Source organism: Neofelis nebulosa, chromosome 2 (assembly GCF_028018385.1).
Source record: "Neofelis nebulosa isolate mNeoNeb1 chromosome 2, mNeoNeb1.pri, whole genome shotgun sequence".
Taxonomy (NCBI): Eukaryota; Metazoa; Chordata; class Mammalia; order Carnivora; family Felidae; genus Neofelis; species Neofelis nebulosa.
The window spans coordinates 69,543,705-69,559,982 of NC_080783.1; the positions used below are offsets into that span (position 1 = coordinate 69,543,705).

A 16,278-nucleotide genomic window follows, 5' to 3' on the forward strand; every position below is an offset into this window, starting at 1 on the left:
AAGGCAAGGAATGTGGAAACATCAGTGACTCGGGAAGCAGGTTGGAGGAGGAGGGCCCCAGTCTATTCAGAAGATTACTTGGTACCCGACGATAATTAGACAGTCTCTTGGAAATACATTAGTGGATGGCCCTTATTCTGGACAGGTATGTTTCCTTTCCAAACTTCAAATTATTGCCCCAACTGGATCTGTCAAAACCCTCCTGCCTACATCAGTTGGGGATGGAGATTACAGGCTCTTCATTGCCATTTCCAAGGCTTGTACGAAAGCTTCCTGCTCTACGGGTTTTGTGGCTCAATGGAAGTTTCCAGCCTCCAGGGCTGCTAATTTAACAGCTTCCATATTAAAGTTCAAGGAAAATAATCCCTTTTTAAAAAGGAACATTAAGTTATTTCTCACTAAATCAGGAGAAAAGCCTTTTCTACCAATTACAAAGTATTAAAAAGTTAGCAATTATTAGGAGCTTTCCTGACAAGGTCATTTGTAAAAGAATCATTCAATCTAGCCAGAGAAAACTGCTGCTGAGAACACAACTAAAAACAATTCTTCAGCTAAATTCTCAGGAAATTAATGTCTCTGTTATCTATATTTATATTTAGAGAAGGAGCAGTGAGAATGTTTCATCCTTGAACTGAGAAACTACCTCTGAGCTCTTTGCAGAGAAAAAGAAGAAAGTTTGATTGCACTGGCAGGCTTGAACAGTTTAGACGTGCAGAGTATTGATTTCTCTCCTGTATTTATTCTATTCTGGTGTTAGGAAGCGTTAAGTATCTGGAGAGGGATGGCAAAGTGGGCATTTTCAAAACAGTTTGACATGATTGAAAGTCTTCATATTTGTCAAGGTGTTTACCTGCTCTATGGAATTGTTTTTTGTTTTCACATTTTTGTTCTCACTGATGTCATATCCTTGAAATGTGGCAGATTCATGTCTCTGAAGTATCAGTTTTTCAGTTTAACACCAGATGCTGTCAGTTGTGGACGAGGGAACCATGGCATGTTGATATAGCCACATGTTTTTGCTCCCTTTTTTACTAATAAGGCAGTTGGTAAGTGCAAGGAATTGCCCGTATTGTACTGTTCAGCACATGGATCAAACACTGTTGTTAGTACTGTATTCTAACCAGCCATGGCCATTCTTTAGTCGTGTCTCAAAAGGTACCACAGTTCCCAAGTTGGTTTCTCTGGCAACTGTAGGGACAGTTGAATTACAATTCGTAATTGACCAGTCACCAGCCCTAGGGATTTTTTCTTCATCCGCCAAGCTTCCATGTGGCCTGTGGAGTGTGGAAAGTGGTTGCCCCTCCCAGTTTCCTGGGTCCTTTGAGACAGAGCCAGTGAACCACAACCCTCTGTGTTCTGATCACTGGACAGATTTTTTTTTTTTTCTTTACAATTCATTCAGAACCGCTTTTACTTTGTTAAAAGACTGTTATCCCAGGGAACAATGCTGCTTGTTTGAGATTGTTTTGTGCTCTTCATACCTGTTGAGCTCAAATTATGCTAAAGCTGCCAACTCACTTTATAAAGAGTCATCTGGAAAACAATTTGAAAATGTCACCTTTTTGCTTCCTTTATAAACTTCACTCTACTATGACTCCCATATGAGCAAATGTAATGAGAATAACTTGTTAGGCTTCTAACGTTTCTCATATATTCCTCACGTGGAAGCCATTTCAGATAAGTTGTCTTAAGTTAAAGATCTTATCAAAGACTTTTTATGTCTTACATAAATTTGTGGAAAACTCCTTCTCAGCCCTCGAAAGAATATTTTGTGTCTTTCATCCTAGGTTTATGTGTAAGAGAAACTGAACACATGTTAGTTAATTTAGGCACTGAACAGTCTGTCAGGTATGTCACAAATACAGAATAACACCAAATAAGCCTGATATTGAGAAGTATTAAATGTTTTGAGAAATATTCAAGTCCATTCCTCCATTGGCTGACGTGTAAGTAAATTGCCAAATTTAGAAACCAAGGTGATTGCATTTGGAACTATGATTGCTTAGAGTTGCATTAACGTTCGCTTTTCGTTTTCCATGAATATTGATTTGATCTCGGTGGGTGAAGATGGTAGACTGGTGTGAATCTTTACCTTTTTAAGTTCACTTCAGGGTGTGTATAGTGCCCAGACGTTCAGGACAGAGGCTGTGTGGGATTGGCTGGCGTAAGAGAAATGGGCTCTGTAAACACCAACACCATGGACACACCTGTACTGCCCTTGGAAGAGAAGCCTTCCTTCCTTTTACTTTACCATTGTCAGTCACGTTATCGATCACCGGCCCCCTCAGAGGAAATGTTGCCACCAGTGGTACAAATTGAGCCTGAGAAGGAACTCAATTAACACGATTCCCGTGCCACGGCCACTTTTTCAAGATGCGTTCTTGCTCACTCGGTGACTTTCCTGTTTCATTGATTCCAGGCACTCGGGTTCTCTCAGAATATATATGGCCAAGTGCTCTTTTGCTTTTATGGCTTACCATAGCACAAATTGCTGCAGATGCGAATGTTCTTATTGGCATACATGGAAGAATGACCTTACTTTATAGTGCTATTATAAAAGCACAGTTTAAACCAGCCTTTCAATTTTTGTGTGACAGAAGAAGGGGCTAATCTTATGGGTCTTGACCTCTCTCGAGCATTCAAACTATTGATGACAGAGCACAAGGCTCTTAACATTCCCTGCTTGTCATTTTCTTGGCCTTAGATGGTTTCCAACCCATTTCAGTGCATACGCCTTATTGACGTCCTGCGTTGGAGGGTAATGTATCTTCTCAGCCTCAACATCTCTGGTCTACTCTTCTGTAAGGATTAAGGAAAGAAATGATCTTCCTCAGTCCCAGACGTTGCTTTCCACATCTCCAATTCGTAGCAGCAAAAATACTACTGGAGGTATGAGACCTCCTGCCTTATTAATAAGAGTACCTAATCAATGCATTATTTCAAGCAACTGGTTGATCATCCAATTTCATGGCTCACGTTTGTTCACTAAGCTGGATCTTCCTCAGAAACACCTTTAATTTCTTTTACAGGAGGTGTCTCAAATTAGTTGCACATTTTTTACTAAGGCTTCAATGAGGATTTCATCTACTGTGCTCATTCTCCTCTTAGGCATTTACCAATACTCTATACACATTTAAGCGGGAACTTTTCTTTTTAATTCCTCATGAGGATATACACAGAACAACATAAACGTTTAAGGGATGTACTAAACACAGTACAAAAGAGGACATAAATAATACTAAAAAGGGGCATCCTAAGCCATCTGTCAGTTTCGTGGTTTTCCTTGGAGATTCCAAGGTGTCTGTTGTTCCCAAATTCCCTCAGAGGGGCTCCTGATGTGGGGGACATCACCACTCTTACCATATACAATTGGTCCCAGAGTGCGTGCTAGACACAAAGGCACCCACATGGCGTCTGGCCAGCAGAGTGTACATTTTCCTGGCGAGAGCACTTTCGCCAACTCAGCTGCCTTAAAATGGATGAGACTGACAGACCCAATCAGATTTTCATGTCCTTTGTGAAGTTTGAATGGGACATTCAAAGAAAGGCTGAAGACAATAGGGTGGTTAAAGTTGCTGAGAGATACACAGAAAGGAAGCAGTAAGCAGAAACTATGGGGATGTAGGACTCAGGGTTAAGAAAACGCCTCAGTAGAGAAGAGAATAATGAGGACCAGCTTGCAAGTGACAGCAGGAGCTGTAGATGCAGAGAGTGACTGAGTTGGCGTCATGTGGAACACTAAAGCAGAGAGGAGGAGGTGACGTGTGCTGAGGGCACAACTCGGTTCTCTAGAACTGTTTTTACTCTAAACAATCATCCACTTCTTCATGGTGGCTGGCTGTGTCCTTGTGGGTATATGCTGAAAGTTATTTCCATCTCTGTGACTTAAGTTAGGCCTCACTTTGCTTGTGGGCATTTCCCCATTTCTCGTCTCAGGAAACCAGAGCCAGAATGTATAGGACTCTTAGGAGATAGAAAAACTCGCACCATATATACTTTTGATCATTTTTGGTGGAGGGAGTAGATGTCGTCCAGGCTAGATCACTTGCAGTCATACTGTTGAAAAAAGTTGTAAATTTGGAAAAAAAAAAAAAAAAAAAAAAAAAGATTCTTTACATTAAAAGTGGTAGTAAAAGAATTGCCAAGGATAAGTATTTCCTAACCGTTTCCAGGGGGACACACATGGGGGCATTTTTTTTTTTTAATTAGAATTTAGGATGAGGGTGATGTGTTAAGTCTGAGAAAGGTTTAGGATGTGCATTAGCTTATTAAAATTTCTGTAAACTCTTGGAATTAGCAACAACTACTACTCTTGTTTAACCTAGCAAAAGAAAACACCTTCTCATTGCATCAAAGCAACAGATCATATCTCACCAAATTATTTTTTCTATGGTACACAGTTTTTAAAACTTTAATTTACGTATGTAAAAACCACATTACATCTTACAAAGGATAGCTGCCCTTGAGATTGTACTGAGCTGTGAATTATTCTAGACTTCGAAATTCTTACTGCTCCCAATGTCATGCAAGAGGTCTTAGGAATAATACCGAAGGTATGTTGGCTATTAAAAGTTCTGTAAATACCTATTTGAAAAATTTCTTTCTGTTTCTTCTCATCCAGCTTTTGGTTGTCTGTAGTAGATTTCCTTGGAGGGTTGCCAGTGCAATTTAGAGATTTTGCATATCAGCTCTCTAACCTGAGGAAATTGGAAGAGCAATAAGTATAATGGGTAAATACAGTTATCTTAACATCTTTGAAACAATGTGATAAAGATTGAAGAGATCAACAGGGATTGGATAAACACATGTTTCATATCTCCTGTACGACTCTAACTGAATTTTGGTACTGCTTTGCCACGGGGTAATAAAACACCGGGTATTCTGAGATACATAGTTTGACACACAAAGTGAAACATTCAAATTTTTTATTTCAGTGAGATGTAAAAGATGGCAATTAACACTATCTTAATAGGAGTTCTGCTAGTTTAATGGGAGAAGAAAAGAAAGAGAAAAGGATTTTAAATATAAAATCAAATAATTGGTTTAATCTAAAAAAGATTATTTAAGGACATAAAAGTAGAAAATCACTCATAAATTTTATGATATCTCCTTAATAACTCTGAAAATAGATGGCCAGTAGAATATAGTTCCATGCTATCTTTATTTAGTCAAGTAGCTTTCAACTCTGATAGTATTTATGCATAGACTTGTATGGGGGAAGGCAAGGATATTAAAGTGTTCAGAATTTGAAAGTAATCAGTATATATTTTGAAAATTTGGAGAAACAGAGAAAAGAAATTACCACCCACTCATAATTACAGTGTTTAGCAATACTGACTTTGTTATAGTTGGCAGATATATTTTCCTAGATGTATGTATCCTTTTATAGAATTCAGATACTAATACATGATTTTTCCAGCTTTTACCTGTGCTATATTTTGTCAATATTCCCATATATTCCATATAATTGAAACAAATAAAGATTATTCAAAACTTTTTCCAATTCCCATGTTATTAATTACATAATATTTCATTGAAATTTATTTAATATTTCTCCTATACAGGTTAATTCAGGCTGATTTCTGTCTGAATTAATTTAAAATTTCAATTTTACTGATAGAATATGATGTGTGTATATCTTTTTTCTTTTTCTTTCTTTCTTTATGCACATCTTTTTTTCTTTAAGGCATTTTTACTTTGGGATAGATTCCAAAACAAATTAATAGTCAGGTGTTTCAACCTTTTAAAAACTTGCAATACATATTTCATATATTTTGTTAAAATCTTGAAAACATGTGCATTCTCTACTGTAACATAACCTTTATATTTATTCATTTGTAAATTTCTCCTTCACATCCTTTTTACTCGCCTATTGGCCTATGTATATTTTCTAGTTGATTTTATATGAACTTTTTTCATATTAACCATTTACTTTGCATATTAAATAAAAATATTGGTATTTTTTATATTGTTTGCTTTTTATGTCATTTTCGTAAATAGAAGATTGGTGATCATATTCTAAAAACTATTGATATTTCTACAGTGATTTCTTCATTTCCTTATAAGCTTAGTATATCTACTTCTTTGTCTTAGGACTTATGCAAATTAAGGATGAATTCTCTCTCTAGGCTATTGTACTTGTGAGAGAATATTTTGAACCCCCACTTAAAGACTAGTAAGCAGGTTTTATTGTTCCTTTATTCCTTAGCAATGTTTTGGAGGGAGGAGTATTCCGATCTTCTTATGTGAACCTCTGTCACCGCAAAAAGGGGAATCTGTTGTAACATTTCACGAAAATTCCGAACTTCTCGGTAGAGTGCAATCAGTTTCCTCTAGCCTCTAAGAGAATCAAAGAGAATAACTTGCACTTCTACACAAAGAGATTTGAATGCAAGATTTTGTAGAGGTTGTTTGCTCCTCCCTCATTTAAGTCTATCACCTAGAAAAGGAGCATCTAGGGCTTGGCTGGACTTGCTTACGAAAAGCAGAAGATAGTCACAGACTGTTTATTTCATCCTATTTATACTGCCAGTTCTTGCAATATATGGACTTCTTTGTAGAATCTGTGTCTAGGTTATGTTATACTATCTTATTTAGCTGATGTTTATCTTAATAATACCACCACACAGTTTCAATTGTGTAATTTTATAGTCAAGTTTAAAATCTTGTATGGCAGATACCCTGTTATCAGTCTTTTTTTTTTTTTTACCATTTCCTAAATATTGATGTCTATTTAATCTTTCTAATAAAATAGATCAGATTCTAAAATAATCTCTTTGGGATTTTTATTGGATTTTCATTAAATATATATATATTAATTTTGGAAGAAAATTATATTTTATTTTAATAAACATATCTCACAAAAGTCAAAATTGGTAAGTTTCTCTGATATACAATGTCTAATGGATTGAAAAGTGTGTTATAGTGGAAAGAACACTGGGTTAGGTAGTAGGAGGTTTGGTTCCCAGGTCTGGGTCTCAGTTTTCTACCTTTATGAACCTGGGCAAATTAATTTACTGCTCTATGGCTCAGTTTTTTTTATTTGAATAATAAAAAGGCTGTACCACATAAGGCATTAGAATAGTCAATGAGTTCCATTCCAAATTGTGAATGCAATGATGTTATTAAAAATAATTATTTTTGCCCACTGGCTACTTAACATCTTAGTTTAACCACTCTCCCTTCAATTTTAGCACTCCTTCCCTAGCTAAAAATATATTCCACAGAATTTTATGGAAATTATTGTGCATGAAAAATTATATCTGCCTTCTAAATATAGATTACCTAATTTCAAGTGGAATGGCACCATGAACCATATATAAAACTAGAATCCTAGATTTGACTAGTTTGGTTTTCAGTAACATAACCCCTTTGGTCCCAGGATATCTCATATGGGATTCCAGTATACAGAAATTAACTTGATGGGAAGGAAGCCATAAATAACCAAAAGAAGAAGAAGAAGAAGAAGAAGAAGAAGAAGAAGAAGAAGAAGAAGAAGAAGAAGAAATAACGTTGTAAAATAAACATAACCAGTAGTAAGCTACAAAATGGATTTAATGCAACACAGCTTGGTTAAAATGAAATCCAACATTTGAAACACATTCATAGTTTTAAATATATCAACCTAAAATATAAAAAATAATGGATTATAAGCACTAAAGCAGGAGGGGCAAGCCACCCTAACACTAGAAACCAGACTCTCAGTGTCTTAATACAATTAAAATATATTGTTCTCTCATGTCATCGTTCAATCTGCATTTGCCACATGGTATTATTGAGAGATTCAGGGCCCTTACCTCCTGTAATCCAACATCTCCTAAGGCCTCATTTTTCTCTGCATTCAGTGGTATGGATGAGCAAAGAGATGAGGGAGAAGGCACATTCTCTCTTAACCACCTAAATCTTGGGATAACATTTCACTTCTTACTTTCCTTGGCTTCAGTTGCGTAGTTCTAAAGAACTGCAAGGGAATCAGGAAAAGAGAGTCTAGTGATATGCCAAGAAGAAGAGGATCTATTTCATGTGAAAATTAGCAACATCTACCACAGTTAGTGATTTTTATCATGAAATATTATTTCTTTTTCTCCATGTATAGAACACACGCATACCTCTCCCCAGGAAAGAACTCAATCCAATCTTTGCATTCAGTGTAAGCCTATGCTATCCAAATAATGGATAGTACACTGTCCGTCTAGTTATGGCTCTTTATTGCACAGGGAACTATAAAATAAATAGACACATTTCCTGATCTTCTCATAATCAATAGGCAGACATACTGAATGTCATCTGTCCAGGCATTTGAGAAAATTGCTTTAGTTGGACACTAGTGATGCTCTCTGGAAGGGACTCATTTGCCCATTGTTTTTGTCAATTATTCTCTATACCATATCTGAGGTAGACATTGGGGATTGTTTCCTCCTTGGAGGCCACGCATATATTGCAGACTGCTTCTAATGAAGTAAACTCGAGGACCCAAACTTTGCTTACAGCTTGAACAAAGAAAGTGTTTGTTAAGCCTGGGCTCATGATATTTTGAAAGACTGGCAAAAACATCACAGGCATAAGACATATCTACCCTTAATAAAATCCATGTGCCAGTAACCTAGACAATTCTTAAGCTTGATTTATTTCTTGCTTCTTCCCCCCCCCCCCACCCTGCTTCTCTGCCTCAAATTAATGGTGCTAACTTGAGGCCATCTAGAACAAAACTCTCACCTTTGCCACTTGCCTTAGTGATACTTATCCTTAAGGCCCCATCCCTCAATCTTTTTCCATACCATCTCTTACTATTTAATGTCTAGAAGCGGGTTCCAGAACTTCTGATCTTCTTAGTTCAGTTTCATTTATTTTTGTTAACCAGCTCATCTACTTCATTTAATAACTTGCCAAAGTCACCAATAGTCCTCTAACATATGCTCATGCAACACTTCTTTCCACCTTTTCTAAAGCTGCCTGCTCAATGGCACAAGATCTGCCTTTCAAAGTATCATGCCAGCATTTTTACTAAACATTTTGCCAAAGATTATGAAAAGCCTCCAGCCTACTGGCCTCCAATATTGATTGGTTCTTCATTACACAAGGCCCACTTAGCCTCCTGCTGAATATTTTGGGATATTTTTACATTAACATCCCTTTCTCAGCATCATTTTATCTTTTGGTCAGCATCTGTTAATGGCTAGAATGAACAACTCCAAATTCTTGGTATCTAAAATCAATAAAGATTTATTTTTCAGACATCCAAGTCTTGTATGGTCGGCAATGGAGCTCTACTTCACAGAAATAGGTTTTTCTTCTTATGTGGCTCAACCATTTTCTAGAACTTTGTTTTCTTCTACATTAAGAAGCTGAATGAGGAAAGAGAAAGTGAGTAGAAAGTACACACATTTTAATTGCCTTTGTCTAAAAAGTGATACATAACCCCTCTGCTCACAATCTACTGGCCAGAAAGCCATCACCCCCATTACACCAACCGAACACATGTAGAATAGAGTCGGGGGACTGTGTTCTACATGTGTTCCCAAGAAGAAGAAGAACACTGCCGCTTTATCACGAGCCTACAAACAACTTAACAACAACAACAACAAAGGATAAACATTGAGTGTCAAAAGGATAAAAATGTGTTAAAAGTTGTGTGTTCCTATCGCCTGTTTCTAACACACTAGTCCCTTCTAATATTAGGCTGGAACAAAAAGGAGTGCAGCAGCGATATGCTTCCATCTCTCCACTTTCCTAGAAATTCCTTCCACATTTAATTGTTCAAGTATCACAGTCCTGGAATCTGGAAACACTTGAGCTCTCCTTTGTTTGACATGAGCCATACTTTGTTGTCAAAGTAAAGCATCGGCAGAGGGAGGTGATATTATTACTTGGAACAGCTTATACATTTGGTCAGAGGAAGAGGTAGTTGTACGTTGCCACAGACACCACAGGGCAACTATTGGTTACACTGCAGTTCCGTACAATGCATGAATCCTTACATTAGATACTGAGTTATTGTCATTTATTTTTTTCAATTTTTTTAGAAGGGTGCATTTGTTATTTTCACCACAATGAACCTGAAAAGTGGATAGTCAGTCTGTGGGAAATTGAGACTTAATTTTAATAAATGACAGCATATATTCTCTGGAATGTGTGTAACTCTGCCTACAGAGAGGGATTGTTTGAGAAAGCTCTAGAGCTACACAGATACAATTTGAAAATCACTAAGGAAGCGCTTATGGTAGACAGTTGTTGGTTCTCATTCTTTACACATCCCTGAATTCATATTCATTTCCATGTAAGTTTGTAGTTCCTGCAGCTAGAGATAAAATATATTTCTTCATGCCTTGACATTAGGTACAGCCCTATGAATGACTTTGGCCAATGGATTTTAGTAGATGTGAAGGAAGCAAAGACTTGAAATGTGCATGGTTGGTGCGGTTACCATAGTCCTTCTTGCATTTCCTGTGAGAAAAACATGCCCCAGGAAACGCACCACTCCAAGAAGGACGAGAAGAATTTGACCCACGTTCCATCTTGGAACCAAGGTTATCTCGGCCCAGCTGAGCGTAGCCAGGATCATCCAAATCCTAACCAAATGGCAGATACACGTACAAGAATAAATGATGGCTGTTTCAAGTTACTGAGTTTTGGGATGTTTTCTTAAGTGGAAATCATGGAGTGATAGAGTCTTTAACAGGTAACAGAATGAACTACGATGAAAATTATTTGCCAAAGGCAAAAGCCAGGATATATATAATCAGACAATTTTATTTCCAGATGGGCAATCTTTATAACATCATTTCTAGTTCAAACTTAGTTTCTGTAGGCATCTACCCTGTACCATGGCTTAAGTTCAGAATATCAAAGCTTACATATGCTCAGTGTAAGCAGAATTAAGATGCTATTAGAGAATTAAGCTTTGTTTATGCTTTTTGTTATAGTTTTCTAGAGTGTGCTTTAAGCATTGGCCACAAGCCACGTTGGGACATTAAGTAATCACGATACTAACACATTTCAATATTCAGCTGGCAACAAGGCCTACAATTATAGTTAAGCTTTGATTCTCTGTGTCTGCAATTACCTAACCAGTGAAAGGAGATTTTCATGATTGCCATTAAGGGTTTAATTATGACTGAGTTAGATACTCGAACACTTGTTAGCAGGATATCTATGCATCCCGGTGGCTACATTGGCCCATCGGAGGACAAGGCCTAGAAAGATAGGCTAAAGTAGCAATGGCAACCAATCAACTGCATTACTGTGGGCTCAGGACACATCGCTGCCACTTTAGTTCCCTCCCAGAAGCTTCATACGGTATGGGCCACTTTTGTGGCCTCATTGCCTTGAGAGGGCTGATGGACTTCAAGTGCAGAACAATCCTGATGCAGTCCTCTTGCTCTAGGTGTCTGGATACTTAGTCTGTAACAAAGGATGGAATAAAAGGAAGTTGTTAGCATGTAAGTAATACTAGACAAAGTAAATACTTTGAATTACTTGAAAAGGAACTGGAAGATTGGATATTACTAATTCATTGGTTTTATTTATTGAATGTTCTTGTCACTTTAATAGGCCATTTACAAATGTAATCCAACATTGAATATTTAGTGGCTTTGTTATAAACCATATCAAACAATTTGAATCTAAGCATGTCAGAGGAGAATGTCACTGGTTTGCCTAGTTGTTTGACAGGCATGTTTGTTGGCAGATAATAAGCCAAAAGTGCCATTGTTTTTTTTTTTAAATCTGTGGAATCCAAACAACATTATGAACAAAGGCTCCAGTAGGAAATAGCAGAAATAGATAGTTATTGTGAAGTGCTTTGGAGAAGCTAGTTAGAAAGGATGTTAGATCATAGTGGAAATAAGCAAAGGTGATCTTCTTTCTCTGAGTGTCTGAAGTATGTATTGTCTTGATTAGTTGTTTGCTTAAATGGGATAGTAGTGATTATAATACAGATAAAAAAAAATTTTCATGTTTTTGTTACATCAAAAGAAGAAACATTATTCGTTGTCCATATGCTAAATTTATTTTAACAAGGATGTGTCAAACCACTTTCAAGGCTCTAAAATAGTATTTTTCTCTTTGGCTCAAATCTGTTCTATCATTTTAACTATTTGGAAAATAAATTTGATGAGTTTTAGAACGTACCAGAGCATGAAGGATTCTCAGTAGGAATTTCCTGCCACAATATATTTTTAGAAAATGTTTGAAATTTAGCTTGAGCCTGAGAAAGATGAAATTACTTTCTTTCATATGTAAAAATGCCCTTAAAGTGAATTTAAGTTTAAGCAGAATTTAAAAATATGCCATCAATGATTACTTAAGTCGAACGGAATCACAATTATGATCTAATTCAATTTTATTCATTTGGATTAAAATTTACTAATTTTTTTTAAAGTACAAAACATGGCCACATGATCCACTTTTTCAATAAAATTGTATATTAAAATTTAAAGTGAGAAACTTGCAACTTAGAATTAAATGTAGACACAGGAAGACATAAAATATCTCAAAGAACAAAGTCAACATAAAGTCACATTAGAAAAATGGCCATGTGATAGAAAAGAATGAAAACATTAGAAATGAAGACATGAAAAGAAGCAAGACCTAAAATACACAAAGTGATTAGATACAGTGTATACCAGCGTAAAAAGGTCCACTCTAAAAGTCTCCAAACATAGACATTTTTTCTACTGTATGCAATTTAAAAAGAAAGGAAAAAAAAGCACGTGGAAATTGATGATTGCATTGCCGGTTTAATTTACTATTTGCTTTTTGTTTTTAACACACACTTGTGTAGCACTCATTGTAACTAGACACTAGCCACTAGTTAGTTACTTTATCAACTTGTATCATCTTCCAAGCAATTCTGACAGGTAGGCATTGACATTACTACTAATGCACAGAGCGGGTAACAATTTGCCCGGGATCACACAGCAGTAAATGGTGGAGGTGATATTCAAACACAGGCAGGCTCATTCCAGGGTAAGTGCACAGAACCACTATGCTTCCTTACCTCTGTAGTAACTCAACAAGTAGCAACTGCTCTGTCTACATTTATTGCCCCATCTATCTTTATATTTGCAAATGGTTACAAATGGTATATATATACTAACTGAACTCCAATTTTAGCCAACATAAATTGCATACTAATCTTTTTCTTTTTTAATGTGTTCTCCAAACACAATTGAGAAAATGCGGTTCCACTGGTAGAATAAAATAATACTGTGTCTAAAGACAAAGAGTACCTCTTCCTCGCCCCCAATTTTCTCTTAGGGAGAATATTACCTTAAAATTGAATTGTTTCAAGGTTTTCTTGATAAGGGAAATTAGAAATAACCATCAACAATGTCATTTTTGGACGATCATAGAGGTTACCTATAATCTCTCTACTTTTTTTAAGGGGTCAAACACAGATCTACTTATTATCTTTGGGACTAAAACCTTTCAATTGTGTTAGATGCCATTTTACATAAATCTTGTAGAGATCATTTTAAAAAGCAAGACAGTAAATGATTATATTACAGAGCTCACATACTATAAAAGTTTCATTACTAAAAAATAGACAAAAATAATAAAGGCGACAACAAAAATCTCAAACTTTCCTAATGTTAATCAAATAGGAACTTATAAATTGGGATAAAAGTTCCATGACAGCATCGTATATTGATTCAAAAACTTTCTGTGTCAAATAAACTGTGTAAACTAGAAGATAAAGCTTTCCAGGAAATCTTTCTAAATGACAAAGGTACAACTCAATTGATAACGAGGAAATTGATGTTGAATATGTATAAAAAGCATTTAAATAATATTATTTCATACAATGTGAGTGAAAAATGGTTCTAAATTAAAATATCATTTTCAGCACGTGACATGAACTCATACTGCAACTAAATTTTAAAAGAGGCACTGAAGACACACTTGACCTTTCCCCTTACAATCTTAAAAGTTTATATCCAAAATTTTTTGTGGTTATATGTGCTAAGCATGTAGTTTATGATATAAAAATCTTAAATGTGTATGATCTTAAGTGTTTCATACTTAGAAGTTGAGTTATTTTCAGGACACTCGGGTGGCTCAGTCAATTAAATGTCCGACCCTTGATTGTCACTCAAGTCATAATCTCATGGTGGTGAGATTCACCCCCAGCCCAGAATGGACCCTGCCAAATATTCTGTCTCTCTTTCTCTCTCCCTCTCTCTCTCTCTCTCTCACTCTCTCTCTCTCTCTCTCTCCACCCCCCCTTCCGCGCTCAAACGCTTTCACCCTCTCTCTTTCTCAAAAAAATTTTTTTTAATGTTGGGTTATTTTCTTTGGCTGCTATCTTCATTGTTTGAACAGCAGAAATGGGATGAGGAGTACTGCCTCACTAGATCTTTATCCAATTCTGTATTCTGTTGAATACCGCTCATGATTAAGAACCTCAATAAATTTTAAATGACAATATTGACTCTTGTACTCTCCTTTTAAATATACTTACCCTCAAATCTTGTACTGAATATATGTACTTTTTTTATTAGTATATACATATTTCATAATTTAAACAATGTTGTTGCCCAAATATGTGTGTGTGTGTGTGTATCTGTCAATACTAAGTTTTAAGTTATTAGAAGATTGGGTTCACACATTTATTCTCTGAACTTGTGACAAGTACTAATTAAATGTGCATACCCTATTCTTGAAATGATTGGGAAACACAAAATAATAAAGCTATAATGTTCTTAAGAAAAGAAAAACAGGCTCCAACAACTGTAGACTATGCTTTGTAAATAATAGTCTCTCTTTAAATATTTTATAAGCATTTCACATAAGACTAGTGTTTGTGGAGCAAAATGAAGAATTATGTTTTGGAGGAATGTGGCTTTAGACATGTTCAAGAAGATGAGCCTTATGACAGAATTTAAGGAAATTGATTGACACCAATGAACAATGGTCCCAGGGGGGCTCATATCACAAGTGTTAGGAAAAAGCTCTAACAAATGACAGGAATTCTCACAATACTTTTAAGTGATACAAAATAGGGCTTGTATGGCTGGAGAGATGAAAGAGAGGGAGAGCGAGAGAGAGGACCAGTGTCCTGGAATTAAAGTGAGATGGAGTTGAATATCAAATTAAGAATTTATATTTAAACAGATACATAATGGGATGTCCACTGAAGATGCTTGATTGAAAGAAAATATTTTATAGAAATAGTGGTGATATGAAATGGCCCTTCAGTAAAATGATCTTTGTAACTATATGTGATGAACTAAAGCAGGAATGGATCAGATTCTAGGCAAATCAGAACAGAAAGATGGATGGCTATGTCAACATAGAGAAGGAGTCCATTCATGAGATAATAAGAATACAATCATGGTGTCCTTTTGGAGAAAAGTGGGGACAATATATAAATATATACATAAATTGTCAATATGGTAGGAAACCTAGAAGTTTAATTTGTGATTACTAATTATATAAAAACATTTACTAGTGAGCTACAGATTTGCATTTTTCTTTAAATTAAGAAAACTAAATTCCCCACTGCATTATCAGATTTTTAAGAAACAAAATAGATTAAAAAAAAAAATAGGGATGGGGTGGATTTATATAAATCAGTCTCAGAGTTAAGAGAGAAATGCTTAAACACAAACTCTTCCTCCTAAGAGACTGGTCCATAGCGCCACCTTGTGTTGATGATATGGGTTTTTGGTTTTGTTTTGTTTTGTTTTCAAAGACTCATTTCCTTGTGTTAAACCAGATACAGAAGCAAATATGGGAGATTTTGCCCTAATTTCATATTAGTGAATCCCTGAATTAAGTAACAAATAAATACTTTTAAATAATTCTTGTTCACTAGTCATTTTTTCTGCTCACTCTGTTGCAAATTATTGTGCTTTTTTTTTCTTTTTTTAAAACTAAAATGTGGTCAATCTACTGGGGCCATGGAAAGGAGTATTAGGAACAGGTGGATTCTGTACTGAATCTAAGGGTAGAACTAAATAAAGCATGTTGTTTTGGAGTAATTATAATCAAAGAAAGTACATGACCAGGTATGCGCATTGTAATATAACACCACAATTAACTGGCATTGGGTAATCTATGTTTTCCAACTATTTTTTAAATGGGTACAAATTACTGACATTTTAGTGGAAAGTTTTTGTGAATTCACTGTTCTGGGAATGATTGAAATAGGAACTGATCAAATCTACCTTTACCAAGTCTTTCTATTATATCTAAGCCCTCATTATTTGAACTAACAGTGGATTACTATTTCTAATCACCAGCCAAATTGGATCTCCTTCCATTAATCCCTGGAGA

At 35.8% G+C, this 16,278-nt stretch overlaps 1 long non-coding RNA gene across 2 annotated transcripts in view; it reads right to left on the minus strand.

Annotated features, from left to right (window-relative positions):
• LOC131503627 (uncharacterized) overlaps positions 1 to 7,967 on the minus strand; it is a 32,634-nt gene extending 24,667 nt beyond the window's left edge. For both annotated transcript variants that reach the window (XR_009257496.1, XR_009257497.1), the window contains exons 1-2: positions 7,797 to 7,967; positions 4,585 to 4,697 (exon numbers count right to left, since the gene is read on the minus strand). This is a non-coding gene — a long non-coding RNA (uncharacterized LOC131503627). The remainder of the gene's footprint in view (positions 1 to 4,584; positions 4,698 to 7,796) is intronic.
• Positions 7,968 to 16,278: the final 8,311 nt, after the last annotated feature.